Here is a 16,677-nt window from a genome sequence, read left to right as displayed (position 1 = left end):
GCTGTCAGCCGTCCAGACAGATGAGTTTGACAAATGTTTCCAAGAATGGAATCACAGATTTGACAAGTGTATTAAGGATAATGGAGCATACTTTGAAGCTGATAAGGTTGTTTTGTAAAAACAATTAAATACATAGCTCTTGGGGGTGATTCTGGTTTGGGGGGCACCTCCTGATGTTTAATAGTTTGCCGATACTGTATTTCAAAGACATCAATGCTGCTTTTTTCATTTTGTATCCCTCCCTTGCATATGAGGGAGGAAATATGGTTTGGATCAGATACACCTTAATCTTCAAAATGACATCTTTGCTTTTTAATACACCCAATGCAGTCAGTCATTTCATCGCCTGGCTACTGTGCTCCTGGGTGTTGACTGTGGATAGAATCTGTCAGGTCCGTGGCAACTGCGTTTAGCATGATGTTGCTTATTGGTACAGTTTTGAGGATTTTTGCTTTCTTTATCTTGAGGTACAATCAACAATAACACTTTTAGACTTTATGTTTCATCAGCAAGTCCTTCAAGCCCTGTTTAGATTCAGCAAACAAGACTGTATCATATACATGTTTCAGGTTATTAATGAGTCTCCCTTTAATCCTGGTACCATATTCTACATCCAGTGCAATTTCTCATATTATTTGCTCAGTTTGAAAATTGGTTATGATGAAAGGGTACAACCTGGACACACATCTTTCCTTATTTTAAAGTACACAGTATCGCGTATTCTTCTCAAAGGACTGCCTCTCAGCCTCTGTACAGGTTCCGCATAAACACATTGAAGAGTTCTGGGATTGCCAGTCTGTGAAATGCTATTCACAGATTGATATGATCCACACAATCAGGTGCATAATTAGTAAAACACAGGCTTCGCTGTCTGGTAGTCTCTGCTGCCAGCCAAGAGCCATCTGATATCTGCAGTGCTATCCCTCATTCCATGTCATCTTCTGGTAATAATTTACTTTAGAGTAACTCATATAAGACTAGTCCAAAGCAGCTGGACATTAATAATGTCCCAAATGTCCAACTTTTCCTAGGTGCTATTCTGAACCAATCCCCCCACTCCCACTCCCCCTCTCCTCCCGTGAGTCTATCCCTCCATGTATTCCTGGGTTCTGCAAATCACTGCAAAGTCCCACAGAAACTCAGGAAACTTTGAGGAAATGTCTCACATGGCAGTGGGTCCAAATCCAAAGGTCAGGCAAGGGTGAGCCAATGTGAAAGCCAAAAACGTCCAAATTTTACAGTAAGTCCGCTTGCTTCTACTAGGGCTCAGCTGGGAAATAGAGGTTTGACTTTCCAGGTGAAGTTATATGTGTTAGAACCAGCATTTTATGTCCTAGCTGAGTGGTGTCTCCAGCCACCAAGGTAAAACCGAAGATGCCTCCAAGGGAAAAGGGGGTGTGGCTCTGTGCACTGGCTTTGTTCTGTCTTCAAGGTGGTTTCAAGGAAACAGGGCGTGGCCTGCTTCACTTCCTCTACTGAGGCTGGATCCTAGAGATGCCCCAAGGAAACAAGGCACAGGGTTTGGCCCTCACCTTCCACCAGGGTCAGGTTACAGTTCCACCCCACTCCTGGCCACCAGAGTGGTGGACAATGCCCTCCAGAATGGAACCTAGCCACAGGTGTTGCAGGTTCAAATAAATGGCAGCCAGTCTAATGTCTTGAAAGAGTCTTTAGACGACTAGCCGGGCTACTGAGAAACTAAAGACGCTTCCCTTCATAGCAGCTCTGAGTGAACGTCTCAGTCCATCTTTAAGGATGAAAAACTCATTTATAACCTGTGTAGGGTTCAAGAAAGAGTGAATAGAAGCAGAAAGGAAAATTAATGGATTAATTGTAACTTCCAGAAGAGTAAGCATGCATTACAAGGTACATTCCTTATCATTAAAAAAGACCAAAATGGATTATAACATCCTAGTTACCATAACACAGTTATATTGTAACATCCTGGTGATCGTGACAAGATTAAGTACACCATTCAGATGACAACATCCAAGGGAACAATATTGAAAAATAATAAGAACAAACGATATATTGAAGAATAGTCAAAACTACGTAACTGTAATGCTCAGAACCTGGGAACATGGGAGCACAGTCTAGAAGTAATCATCAGCAGAGACCTTCCGAAAAGGGGAGGGAGACCAAGCAAGTCACCTAGCAGTCAGCTTTCTGAGATGGGAGGAAGGAATGGGCAAGTCACTTAGGAGCTAACAAAAATGGAGCTTCCCTTGCTAGTCTGCCTCACAGGCACAGGTAGTCCAGAGCCATAATATATCATAGAAGGAACCATGGATATAAAAACAAACAAACAAACCCTCAAACCCACTGCCATTGAGTCACTGCTGACTCATAGTCAAGGCTAACTCTTTGTGGAAGTAGAAAGTTCTGTCCAGCAAAGAGTGGACGGCGATTTTGAAGTGTTGACCTGGCAGTTAACACCCTAGCGTATAACCACTTCGCCCTGAGGCTCCTATTGCTAGAGGGCTGTGTTAATTAACCATAACTCACCTCTTCTGGTTGGGACTTGAATTTCAGCAGTTCCCTGTTGATATACTGTTGCAACCACTTTTGAATGATCTTCAGCAACATTGTACTTGCATGTGCTTTTAATGATCCTCCTCAATCGTTTCCCCATTGATTATGTCATTTTTCTTTTGCATGGGCTTAATTAGTCCCTCTCATCATAAATAGCTATGTGTTATCAACCTTTGTTTATATTTTAGAGATTTCTAGTGTTGGTGTCTACATTTATGTAACATAAGCCATTTATCGCTATTTTACTAGAAAATAATAAATAGACAGCTTTGTTGATATGCTCAATTGCTTGGCCAGATTCAGAATTCCATGTTGAAATTCAAATTATCATTAGGGTGATAGAGTAACCCAGGCAGCCAGCAAAAATGGTACTGTAAAAATATAGACCCAAATATATAAACACTCATTTTCAACCAATTTTTAACTACATATTACATATGCCTTCCTTATCTCTAAAGAGTTCTGATGGGGCAATGATAGAGCTCTTGACTGCTAACTAAGAAAACACTCAGCAGGTCTGACCCACCAGCCACTCCACGGAGAAATAAGGAGCGGCAGTCTACTTCTAGAAAGAAGCAGAGCCCCAGAAATTGACAAGAGTCGTTTTACTCTTTAGCGTAGACCCTTTTAGTCCAGTGGTTCTCAATCTTCCTAATGCCACGACCCTTTAATACAGTTCCTCATGTGGTGGTGACCCTCCAACTGTAAAATTATTATCATTGCTACTTCATAACTGTAATTGTGCTACTGTTATGAATCAGGTGACGCCTGTGAAAGGATCGTTCCACCCCCAAAGGGGTTGCGACCTACAGGTTGATCACCTCTGTTCTAGTCCTTTAGGGGCCAGGTGAGCCAAGGCTAATTCAGTGGAAATGGGTTTGGATTGGTGGATACTTCTTACCAGCTAATTATCATCAATGACTTCACAAGATGCACTTTGTTTATTGTAGCATAAATGTAACAAGAGAGAGCAACCCTGCCTTTCTCTATTTTTAAAATATAGTGTGGACTCATTGGGGAAAAAAATGTAAAGAGAATAGAGATCGATTGATCCAAATCAGGTGGCACGGTTTCTTTCTCACAGAGAACTGCTTCTCTTTTTCTGAACAGAAGCTTCCAGTCAAGTATGCCATTTGCTGCAGCGATAGATGCAAAAGAAGTAAATGTTGTAAATCTTATAAAAGGTCATTCTCCTTAATAACTAACGTCCGTGAGTCCAAATGCCAACCGTCCTATCAACAGAGCTTTAAAACCTTTCTTAACTCTACAAAGCAGACCAGTTTATTTTAGGGAAATGCTGAGCTCTATGTCGTTTGTTGGCAGTACGGCTTAGAGACACAGCAATCATGGCAGCATGGGTATCCTCTGCCTACATGAGCTATATCTTAAAACCATGTTGACCGAACTTTCAAGAAACCTTGGACTTGTTCCCAAAGAATCCCCCCACACACACACCTTTCATTATCCTGCAGAACACGGTATTTACATGAATAGATGATTGCATTTGTTCTTTTGAAAAACAAAGGGATATATTTGTTTAACTGGTGTATTTTAGAAGCTGGATGCGTCATATGTTCAAAATAACAACATTTTTATTTTTACAAACAGTATTTTTAATTATGTAGATATTTTGACATACATATTCCCAAACACATTCATGTAACCAGAGATTAAAATGTCTAATGGTCTTCAGTGTCTAGAATCGAGGTTCTCAAATTAAATGGTCTACTGCCACCCCTTTTCTGAGGAAAAAAAAAATTACTCTCTGTCTCCCTAGCAGTTACAAACTGTGGTCTGATAGTCCATAATTCAGGGTACAGCACAGGCATATGCTTTTGCAGCCCCCTGGATGGTTTCAAAGGAGCTCTGGTGGTACACTGGTTCTGCAATGGGTTGCTAACTGCAATGTCAGCAGTTCAAAGCCACCAGCTGCTCCACAGAAGAAAGAGGTGGCTTTTTACTCCCATAAAGAATTATTGTTTTGGAAACTCAGAAGGACAGTGCTACCCTGTCCTGTAAAATAGCTGAGTTGGCATTGACTTGATGAGTTTGAGTTTGGGTCTTTTGTGTGGTTAAAGAGCCCCCCAGGGTGCAGTGTTGCCTATTCTGTAAAACCCTGCTAGAGCTTTACCTTTCATGAATACACACTTGCTAGCCAGAAAAACAATTAGCTAGATTTTGAAAAATTTCTGACTAATGGGTTGTGGCAGGGTTTGAATTTTTCATAAATGTCACTTTTATTTTAAGATTACAAAGAGAGCAACTGTTAATTTCTATGCTAGCAAATAATCATTTCTCATGAGTCTGAAGTATTCCACTTCCAATAAAGTTGTACTGATTTATTTAAACAAAACAATTAGTTTATCTAATTGCTATTCAGAATTAACCTCGCAGAAATCATTTCCTCTGAGTCATTAAGAAGATGCCTGCTTTATTGTGAAAGCAGGGAAAAAATGAAAACAGGAGAAACCAACTTCATTTGGAGGAATTTTTCTCCAATTTAGTTTTAAAAAGAAAAGAGAACCAAAACAAAGCAACAAATAACAAAAACTAAGAGAAACACTGCATCCCCTTTGCTCCTCCCACTCAAAATCTCAGAGCCGAGAGCAATGTGCTTTATAGTCTTAAATCCCTTTGCAGACGCTCCATCTTGCCTTAGCACCATCTGTCATTTATCTCAGTCATTTACTTCAGATGTGGAGCCACTTGCAGCCTGCCCTTTCATGAGGAAATCGGTCCTTGTGGAGTTCCTATGGTGACTTGCTTCTCTCTTTTTTCTGAGTAGATTAAGAGTCGTATTCTAGAACGCTTTGGAGTCATCCAGCTCCACCTTTGCCTGTGCCCACCATCACACCTGCTCAGCCTTCCTGCTCCCTTCTCCTTGCTTCTAGAACAACAGGCTCGTGTACAACAACAGGCACGTGAGGTTTGAGTGTCGGTCCCCAATACATTTTGGATGGCTTACCTTAAGGTCAGTGGTTCAAACCCACCAGCCACTCTAGGAGAAAGATGAGCTGTATGATCCTGTAGAGAGTTACCAAGTCTTGAAAACCCCACATAAGTTGGCTCGGAGTCAGAATCAACTTGATGGCGGTAGGCTTGACTGGTTAGTGTCTCAGACTTCCCTCCATGTTTGGGAACCACGGTCACAACATACACAGCCATCTTCCATGAGTACCATCACTTTCACGGAGGATAATATTAATAACAGCATAGCAATCATAGGAATAGCAGTAATACTGATAACAGACACCCAGCCCACTGCCATTGAAACAATTTTGGCTCATAGTGACCCGATACATAATTTCCGAGACTGCAAATCTTCTGGCGAGAGGTCGTCCCATCTCTCTCCAGTGGGGCAGCTGTGGTGTATATGAACTGCTCACATTGCTGTCAACAATACCACGCTTACCTAACTGCAGCCCCAGGGATCCTTAAGAATAAGACCATGTTTTCCAAGCATTTTCCATATTCCAAGCACATTATGAAACTGTTCTTCCCATAAATGATGTCATCAAATGTTTACATAGTAGATGGTGAGCTGCAGGTCAAAACCACCAGCCTCTCTGCTGGAGAAAAATGAAGGTTTCTACTCCCCCTAAAGAGCTACCGCCTTGGACACCCCCGGGGCCAGTTCTACCCTGCCCTACCTGGTCGCTGTGAGTTGGAATCAATGCGACGAGAGTGAGTTGTGTTTGGGTTTCACTGTTCAAATTAAGTTCTATTGTTTAATTTTGTGGATGGGACACCTGAGATTCAGAGGGGGATGTTCACTTCCCCCAAATCAAACACTGTCCTGGAATGCAAGCATTTGTACTTCGCCAGAACATGTGTTAAAACACCCACTTCAGTGCCCTTTAATCAGTCTCAGAGAGCCTCGAGTCATGCCCTACACAACCATCTCAGGAGCTCCCATTCATTTCCTCCCTGGGAATTCATGTGTTTAAAATTGGAATTCTACTTCAATCCCTCGCCCTCCATACCAATGGCTCTAGCTATTAAAGTTGCCTGAATTTGACTTAATTTCTGAGATCCCTTCTTATAAGGATAAGATAAACAATGGTCAATAGTATGTGAATGATCATTATTAGTAGTAGTACATCTATAGTGAGTGTTTAATTATATTTTGCCTTTGTCCATGGACAAATTAAACTATCATTTATGCTTCTAAAATACTAGCTATTACATTAAAGCATTGTTCTAGATGTTATCAAAGAATCAAGTCTCCTAAGAATTTGATGTGAGCGCTAAGAAAGTTGAATATTGAATGCTGCTGGAGAATCTCTCTTTAAAGTATGAAAAAGCAAGATGTCACTTGAATGTCTAAGGTGCACTTGTCCCAAATATGGTGTTTCCAGTTGGTCCACATGCATTTGAAAGCTAAGTAGCGAATAAGGAAGATTAAAGAAGACAGCATGTATATGATTTATGTCATCCACAAGGAATGTTGAATATAATGTGGACTGCCAGAAGAGCGAGCCAAGTGACCTGAAAGGAGTCCAGCCAGAATGCGTCTCAGAAGTGAGGATGGTGGGCTTTGGTCTCGAGTCATTGGGTCATGCTCTCGAGGGACCAGTCTCCAGAGGTGGACATTCTGCCCGGTAAAGCGAAGGGTCAGCAGGAAATGAGAAGCCCCTGAGAAAGAAGGATTGGCATAGGAACTACCACAATGGGCTCACCCTTCGCAGTGATTGGGAGGGGTCACTGTGAACCAGCAGCGACTCAAGGACGCCAGACAACAGCAACGCCATCATATGTGGTGCGCTTCTGACAGAATCTACCATATTTTAATACTTGCCCATTAATGTTGGCTTTAGACCTTACAACACTTGTTAGAAATTTCACAAGTTAGAAATAAAACAAGCGAGGATTGAAGTTCTTTAGAACCATTAACCAGGTGAGGTCTAAAGGGCGGTGTTGGCCCGCAAGCAGAACTCAGAAGGCAGAAAGGAGAAGTGGTGACGCTGGGGGCAGATACTAGCAAGGTCAGTGGGTGCGATGCGCCAGGCACTCTCTGGGACAAAGCCCAGACTTCCTGCGCCAGTGGAGAAACCATGGGGCACTTCTAGACTGTTCTAAAGTACGGGTGTCAAACTGGCGGCCCGCGGACCACATGTGGCCCCCAAGGTAAATTTTTGTGGCCCTCCATGCCCTGAAATAAAATGAAAAGAGAAAAAATTGTTGTGAAGAAAGTAGTGCTTAGGGGAGATCGAGGCAATACCGTGCACACATTTCCCTCAGAGCCCTTTCACTACTGAAGACAGGTATACACGTGGCCCAGTGTCTTTCCTGGGGACCTGTGGATGGGTATAAACGCCCCAGCTCAGGTCTGGTGACGTTTGGAAGCGATATGTCTGCCACTCTCAGTGTCACGTAATGTAAACGGATCCCAATAGTGAAAAGGTTAACAAGGATCCTGTGGGTTGGGCTGTTAGGAATCAGGCAGCGCTAGTTCCCATTTGTAGAGGGAAGCCATTACGATTGTGTATCACGTTTGTCAGCTGCCCAACACTTTGTGGTTTTTATTGGTTACTTTGTCACAACATAAGAGGTCAATGAAAACTAGAAGGAAGAAAGCCCTGGCAAGTTTCAGATAAAAAAGAATAATTTTACTTTGAGAAATGCATTAAGTAAAATAAATGTTTAAATAAAAGCAATTATTTAGTGTTTTCACTATCCTATCAGATTCCTGAATCCTCAGTTCAAAATATAAATATAACAAACTTTGTAAATGTGCTGTGGCCCGCGTGAATCTGTCCTGCATCACCGAACGGCCCGCGTTTTCTTTGAGTTGGACAGCCCTGCTCGAAGGGGTTCTGGGAGTCAACTTGAAGGCAGTGAGTTTGGGTTGTTTTGCTTTTAGTATATTAATATCGTGTTTTTTGTTTTTGTTTATTTGTTTGTTTCCTTACTTGGTCATAGATTTTTTTGAGACAGATTTATTTCCAGAAATTATTTCCTAATTGCATCACGGTCATTTCGTGAAATTACTGATATTTATTTTGGTGAATATTCTTAATCTCTGTGAACTTTATTTTTCTTGTATGTAGAATGGGAATTCTCTTCTATAATTAATTAAAGATTAAATGAAAAATAAGGCTCTAATACATCGATGGTTACAATACACACCATATATATAATATACTGTATGTCCGTATGTCCCCCCTTGTTGAATATACAGATAATATTTCCATTGGCATCTCTTTATTAATATTTCTGTAAAAATTAGTAAGTGGGTCTGCTCACTGTGGGCTAAAAATGAATCAGAATAACGCCACATTTGTCCTTTTCATAAAGTAGATTAGACACCACTTACCCATTGACAAGATGAAATGGCAGCCTGCCGAAATCCATTTCCCTTTGGCCCAGACCCAATTTAATATGTCTCCGTACCCGCTGCTGGATCAGGAAGCGGGGCTTTGGCTACTGTGCAGTTCTTCTGAGAAGAGCAGTGGTATGTTGATAATGTATGCCTGCCTGGAAAGGTACGGTGAGTTGCAGTGTAGAGACCATGGCTCCTGAGATATTCACATCTGGGAGCAGCAAGAGAGAGACACTGACCCAAGGATGCATATCCGTTCTTCATCCTGGTGTGCCCTTGTTTGAAGATGTTTCCAAGTTGGCTCTGCCTCAACTCCTGGGGACCCCATGCACAATGGAATGAAAGGCCACCTGATCCTGTATGGCCGCCACGGTTGGTCTCAGAAAAGACTAGTCTGGCTTTTCATTGGCTGATATTTGGAAGATTTCCAGGCTTTCCTTCGGAGTATGCCTTACGTTGGAGGCGTTACAAACATCTGCCCAGTGTATGCACAAGTCTGCATTGACAGACAGGTGGTGACTTCTCTTGAGGTACATTGGCTAGGGTTCAGGATCTCACACCTGGAAGGCAAAAAAACAAATGTATTTCCATAGAGTTGATTCAGATTCCTTGTGACCTTGGAAAGGCTTTTTGAGACTATAAATCTTTGCAGGAGCAGACAGCCGCCTCCTTCTCCCATGGAGTAGCTTTTGGGGTTGAACAGCAACTTTGTGGTTAGCAGTCCAGCGCCCAATGTAGAAGGCAGGCCTGAGTAGATATCCTGAGCGGTAGAAGGGTCTGTGAACGAGAGACATGTTTGCATGTCCCATGTCCACACTACCTTTGTCTAGAGGCAGAGGTTCCAAAGGCTTTTAGACTTTTACCCATTTACATCTGCCCACTGTTTTCCTTTCTATTTGTTGTTTTGTTTAACAGCGTTATTATAGTTGTTAGTTTCCACCAGTTTTCCTTCAAATCATGGCAATCCAATGATGACATACCAAAATTTTGCTCTTTGGTCTTGTGCCTCAATGTGTTTGGGTCCATGGCTGTGGCAGTTTGCGGGTGCCTTCCGTCCTCGAGAGCTCGTCTTCCAGCGCTGCGTGAAACAGCGTTCTGCTGTGAACATTCTCCATCAGCGAAATGTTGGTAGTAAGTCGCCAGATCGTTCTTTCTGACTGGTCTTCAGTGTAGAAGCTCTGATGAAACCTGTCCGCCGTGGACGACTTTCCTGGTATTGGAAAGATCCCTGGTATAACTTCTGGAATTATAGCCCCATCCAAGCTCACTGCCATATAAGCCAACTGATTGTGATGGTGGTCACTAGGGATGGTTAGAAACCAATGAGACTTCACTTGACAGCAAAACAAGGAGCAATTAACCAACCCAAGGGGAAAGACCTGGCATTAGTCAACACTGGAATGGCCACAGCTTTGCCAAATCCTGTATGTTCAAAGCAGTCATGTGACCAGGCCGTGAGGTGAGCACTGCTTGGAACTCACTGCCTTGGCACTGGTACAGCCATGGTGTTGCTCCAGAGCGAGTCATGTGGGTTTTCTGGGCCTTAGTTTCCTCCACTGTAAAACGGGAAAAGCTGTGTGTGCCAGGCTCGGGTCAGCTTCCCAGGCCCGTGTGCTTCATCCATTTTGATTATTCTGTCAAAGCCAGCAAAGCACCTCTGAGCATTTTAACATGAGGACATTCTTGAACTTGAGTGCCGAGTTAATGTAATTATGTAATGAGGTCACCAAGATGTTCCCAAATAGATTTGGTGCTTGGAAGAAAGGCCACCGAAGTGTCTCTGTGGTTTTTCAACCCTTTGTTGATGGTTTTTTTCAAGATAAGATTCTCCAGTTAGATCAATGCATCAGCATTATATTTCAGCCAATTCAGCTGATGTACAAAGGCAACTTGGCAACATAGTGATTCGATGCTCAGCTTCTGTGAAACGTTGGCTATTCCAACCCACTCAGCAGTGCATGGGAAAACCTATTTCCATAAAGGCTGCTGTCTAGGAAACCCTGGGGGGCCCTTCTACCTGCCACACGGGGTTGCTAGGAGTCTAAATCTGCTCGGCTGTACACACAACATTCTTTTGAAAACAAACTCAGGCCATGCAGATCATTTCTAGTTGGGCACAAGACAGAATGGAACAGACTTTCATTATCAAAAGATTACTGAATGGGCATTTTAAGAAATAACAGTTCTTGTTTGTACACAACAAATTTAGTCCCTCACAGGTTTTTGTAAAAATGTCTCCGACATAGAGTTGACATATACATTTCAGTCGTTCAATCACATTCTCACATTCCTAAGAGTCGTGTGACCATCATCATGACCAATTCCAGGACACTTCTTCCTTGTACTCATTGTTGTGAATTCCCCATATCCTGTCCCTTTGAAACTATTGATCCATTGTTGTCTCTATAGGTTTACCTAATCTGGGTTTCATATACAGAAAATCATACAAAATTGAGACAGAATACAAACAAATGGCTCAACCACAATGATACAATGAAACAAAGAGGAGTGGGGCATGGAAGAGGATAAAAGAAAAAAGTGTATATATATATACATGCATATATACATATATGTAAATATATAAATATGTATATTGGTTATGTATGTATATCTATGCAAATGGAACAAGGAAACAGGTGGACTTTGGGCCTCTGCTTAAATATGAAAGGTTTGTTCTGATAATGTGGCTATATGATTCTCACTTTCCTGATACAATCTCTGAAGACAAAATGGGTACATAGGCAAATGTGGTGAAGAAAGCTGGCTATTAAAATATTTAGCATCTGGGGTCTTCAAGGCTTGTAGTAAAACAAGCAGCCATCTAGCAGGGAAGCAACAAAACCCACCTGGAAGAAGCATACCAGCCTGTGTGATCATGAGGTATCAACAGAATCAGGTATCAGAAGTTTAAAATCAAGCAAACAAGTAGATGTGAAAGGGCATGGATGTAGAGGAGACCCAAAACCCACCTGTAAGGGAATTGGACAGTCCCTCTCAAAAGGGTCACAGAGAAGGGATGAAAAATCCAGGGTGCAGTATAGCATTGATGAACCACATAACTATCCTCCAGTTCTTTAATGTTTCTTCCCCTTTCTATTATGTTTTTTATTTGTTTTACCTCATTAGTCATCAGATTTTCATATCTCCATCTGTATATTTAAGATCATTTGATACTTGAAAACCAAGAAAAATAACCCTTCAGAAATAATAACAGGAGTAACAGTTCCCAGAGGGTACAGGTAGGGTGGGGGAGGGGGAATAGGGAGCTGATAACATTGATGACTGTATAACCCCACTCAATGGGATTGAACAACAGAATTGTATGTGAATGGATATGTTGGATGTGTGAGATATGCAAAAAATAAATAAGGGTTCCTGGGTGGTACGGTGCAGAGAGAGGGGATAAAAGGGAGCAGATATCAAGGAGTTCCAAAAGGAAAAAAATATTTTGAAACTGTGGTAGCAATTGTATACCACTGTTTGATGTGATTGAACTATGGGATATTATATGATTTAATAAAATGATCTAAAATAATAATAAATAATACAAAAGCAAACAATATTAATAACTGGAACCATTCTACACTGGGTCAAGAGGGAGATCAGTGACATGGTGTCAGATTTTGACCTAGCTGTGATTTCGGTAATCCACCTACAATGTACTCTGTCTGGTAACAATGCCTTTCCAGCCCTGGTCCATAAGGAGAGGGAATTCACCAGAGGTTTAATCTACCATGAACTATCCTGCAAAATCTTTTCAAGTGTTCATTAACTTTTTTCATGGTCCTAAGAAGGAATCCTGGTGGGGCAGTCTATTAAAACTTGTGCTTTTCACTATAAGTTCATTGGGTGAAACCTATCGGTTGTTCTGTAGGAGATAGATGAGACTGCATGGTGCTTTAAAGTCACAGAAACCCTGGAAAGCCATTCTACCATGTTCTGTATGGCCTCCATGAGTCAGAATCGACTTGACCACAATGCATCTATGGGCCCAATATGCTAGTAAGTATTCCTTGTGGTTCAAAAGTAAAAATGTCTGGTTTCCAAGTGCCCATTGGTTTACTTGCTAATAGAAAGGAAGACGTATGAACAGGTAAAATGAAATGTCCCCAATAGACTGATGACATCGGTTGGTGATCGAAACAGGAAGTAGGAATGGTTTCCCAGAGGGATATTTGTGGGTTGAATGATATGAACCCCAGAAAGGACAAGACCTGGGCTGAGGGCAGTTCTCAGAGGGAAAGTGCAAAGTAGGAGCAATAAGAATGGATTTGGAATCAGTGTGGCTAAAATACAGAGTGTGTGGGGGCCGAGACTTTGAGCTAGAGGTAGAGAAGGACATGTGTCCTTTCTGTGAGTGGTCTTCTGTGTCAGGGTGGAGAGTCTTGTTGAGCATTCCATTGAGGAATGCTGTAACTCACCCCGATACTTCCCACCCCACAGAACACACGTGGATGTCTATGAGGCTGGTGACAGCACAAGTTAGAGATGATGGCCATTGCCCAGTAGAGAGGGCATTAAAGCTTACACCATGGTAGTGGACTCTTAACAGAGTTATCAGACAGAGTTGGGAGGACCATTTACACCAAAAGGCAGGGTTGTGAAAAGATTATTAATTTAAAGAGTGAACACTTAGTAAGCTAATTTAGTGACTTATCCTGGTGGTGCAGTGCACTATGTGTTGGGCTGCAACCAAGAGGTCAGCAATTAGAAATCATCAGTTCTTCTGCAGCTAAGAGGCTTTGGACTTCCATGGTTACAGCCTCAGAGGCCCACAGGGGCGATTCGACTCTGCCCTCTAGGGGAGCTATGATGGAAACAACAACAATAACAAAAAAAAACTGTCTGTGGAGGAATTTGTAAATAAACTTTAATACATGCAAAAAAGAATCAATTCAATGGCAATGATGGTTGTGTGTGTGTGTGTGTGTTTCTCAGTTTTTGCTAAGGACAAACATTGGTCAAAGTGAGTTTGGTTGAAGCTAAGTCACTACTGAGAGCTTTGCTTTTACCACAAACAAACATTTCAATAAGAAACCTTTGATTTTTCATTTATTTATTTATTATTCCACAGTGTATGAATGCATCCTAATTCCTTTTTATCCAGGAAAAACTCTTATAGAATTTTAGATTTAAGGGATTGCTGTGTTAGCAGCAGGCAGCCAAGATGTTGCTTAATTTGTTGACAGTAAAACTGTATTCATAAACTCCAGCCTTCTCAAACATCTGTTTGTTTAGTACCTCAAGAGCTGAGGAAGTTTAAAAATCGTCACACATTGTTGCTTCGTCTCATGCACTTCTTTGAGAATGTAATTCTCAGCAAGATTTGACTGAAGAAATCTGTCCAAGGAGTTGACTGCCAGCATTACTCAACACTTAGCAATTAACCTTCTTTCCCTAATGTGGGAAAGATGGTACCCACCTGTTCATAATTTGCTGCCATTCTGACATGCCTCATTAAAAGGGAAGAGTTGGATTCTGCCTTTGGGGATTCACTTATTGCCTGGCATATCATAAGTATGGGACCAATGCCAGTGCTCCAATTTAAGGTGCTGGTTAAGACAATGGACTTTGGAAACACACAATCTTCTAGGAGAGCAAATTAACTCTCATCTCACACACGCGCACACAAACACACAAAGTTTGCTGTTGTTGAGTGGATTCCGATTCAGGGAGATGGCCTATGTTATGTATTAGAACTGATCCATAATGTTTTCTGGACTGCAGATCTGACGCAAGACAAACTCACGAAACGTGAATTACTAGGAGAGTAGACACATCTATTTTGGAAGAAGTACATACCGAATGATCTTTAGAAAGACTAATGAGAAGATTCATCTCATGTAATTGGGATATATGATTGGGAGGGACCAGTCTCTAGAAAAGGACATCGTGTTTGGAAAATTGGACAGTGACACAGAGAAAAGGAAGATGCTCAACAAGATAGATCAGCGCAATGGCTACAATGAGGGTCTCAAACATAAGAACCGTTATAAGAATGGTACAGGACTTACATTGTTCTGTTGCCATGAGTCAGAACCACTACCAAAAACCCAACCTGGGGTTGCCATGAGTAGCAATGGACTTGATAGCATCCACCACCTCCGATCTTTATGAAGGGAGCTAAGTACTTACATCTATTGGAATCTAGGTGGACTAGAGTATTAAATGTTTTTGTGGGAGGGGGCGGGGGAGGGGAGGCAGGTAAAAAAATTAATCATTTTATTGGGAGCTCTTGAAGATATCATAATAATCCATAGTTCAATCACATTAAGCAGTACTGTAAAATGGCTACCACAGTTTCATTCATTACATTGTCTTTCTTCTTGAACTTCTTCAGATCAGCCCCCCTTTATCCTCTCCCTCCCCCACCATTCCCCCCATGAACTCTTATTACTTTTTTCCCTATAGTAGTTTTTCTTGCCATATCTTACAGGATTCCGTATATCCATTCACACACGATTCTGTTGTTAGGTCCCATCAAGTGGGGTTACACAGTCATCAATGCTATCAGCTCCCTATTCTCTCCTTCCCCCCTCTCCCTGTACCCTCAGGGAACCATTACTCCTGTTATTATTTCTGAAGGGTTATATTCATTGGTTTTCATGTTTCAAATGATCTTAAATATACAGATAAAGCTACAAATATCTGACATTATTAATGAGGTAAAACAAATAAAAACCATAATAGAAAGGGGAGGAAATATTGAAGAACTAGAGGAGAGTTATGTGGTTCATCAGTGCTCTACTGCACCCTGGAATTTTCATCCCTGACGTGTGGTCTTTCTGAGATGGACTGTCCAGTTATTTTTCAGGTGGGATTTGGGTCTCCACTACATCCATGGCCCTTCACATTGATTTAGTTGTTTGTTTTAAAACTTCTGATACCTCTTCCCATTGAAGCCTCATGATCACACAGGCTGCTAGTGTGCTTCCTCCATGTGGACTTTGTTGCTTCCCTGCTAGATGGGTGCTTGTTTAACTACAACCCTTTAAGACCCCAGATACTGGTCAGACTCACTGCCTTCAAGTCGTGCTGACTCTTAGTGAACCCATAGGACAAGGTAGACTTCCCCCTGGCACTTTATTAGCCTGTAACTCTTTAAGTCGAAAGCCCCATGACCATGAGTTGTCTTTTCCTTTTGACCGTCCATGATATTTTTAACACTTGCCACCACCATAATTCAAATGCATCACATCTTCTTTATTCCTTGTCCAATTTTGACATGCATATTAGAGAACTGAAAATACCATGGCTTGGGTCAAGTACCACATAGTTTACTTAGAAACTCATTTGCCCATCTGTAATTAGAAGATGATGTTATTCTCTCTCAACGCTTTTCCCCATGATTAGGTTCCAACACTAGAGACATCTTCCAACATCACAGCAAGACACAGCAAATACAGGAGGACCTATTCTGGAGTATGGATTACACCGCCACACACCTCGGTAGTGTGTGTGACAACACTGACATCGTGCTTACTTTCAGTATGCATGATTAACCATGTAATCCTGAAATGAAACATCATTTGGAAAAACTACAATTGAAGGCAGAGAATTAAGTTATCTCAATGCTATTTAAATTACCCTTTGGGATGGGGATGCAAAGGTATTATTTTAAGCTTAAACCTGACCATTTCAAATTATGTTTGGCTAATGAGCTAACATTCCGGAGGGAGAAAATTAATCAGAATTCAGTCCCATGTGCAGCTCTTGGAGTCAGAACAAAGGACTAATAAGCTAATGAAGAGATAAAGCTCCACTGGATAGTTGAAAGGTTTTAAAGATATATCAGAAACTTCAGAATAAAGGAATTTTGAAGA

This window comes from Tenrec ecaudatus, chromosome 2, assembly GCF_050624435.1.
Source record: "Tenrec ecaudatus isolate mTenEca1 chromosome 2, mTenEca1.hap1, whole genome shotgun sequence".
In the NCBI taxonomy this organism is placed as follows: Eukaryota; Metazoa; Chordata; class Mammalia; order Afrosoricida; family Tenrecidae; genus Tenrec; species Tenrec ecaudatus.
This window is presented reverse-complemented; position numbering follows the sequence as displayed.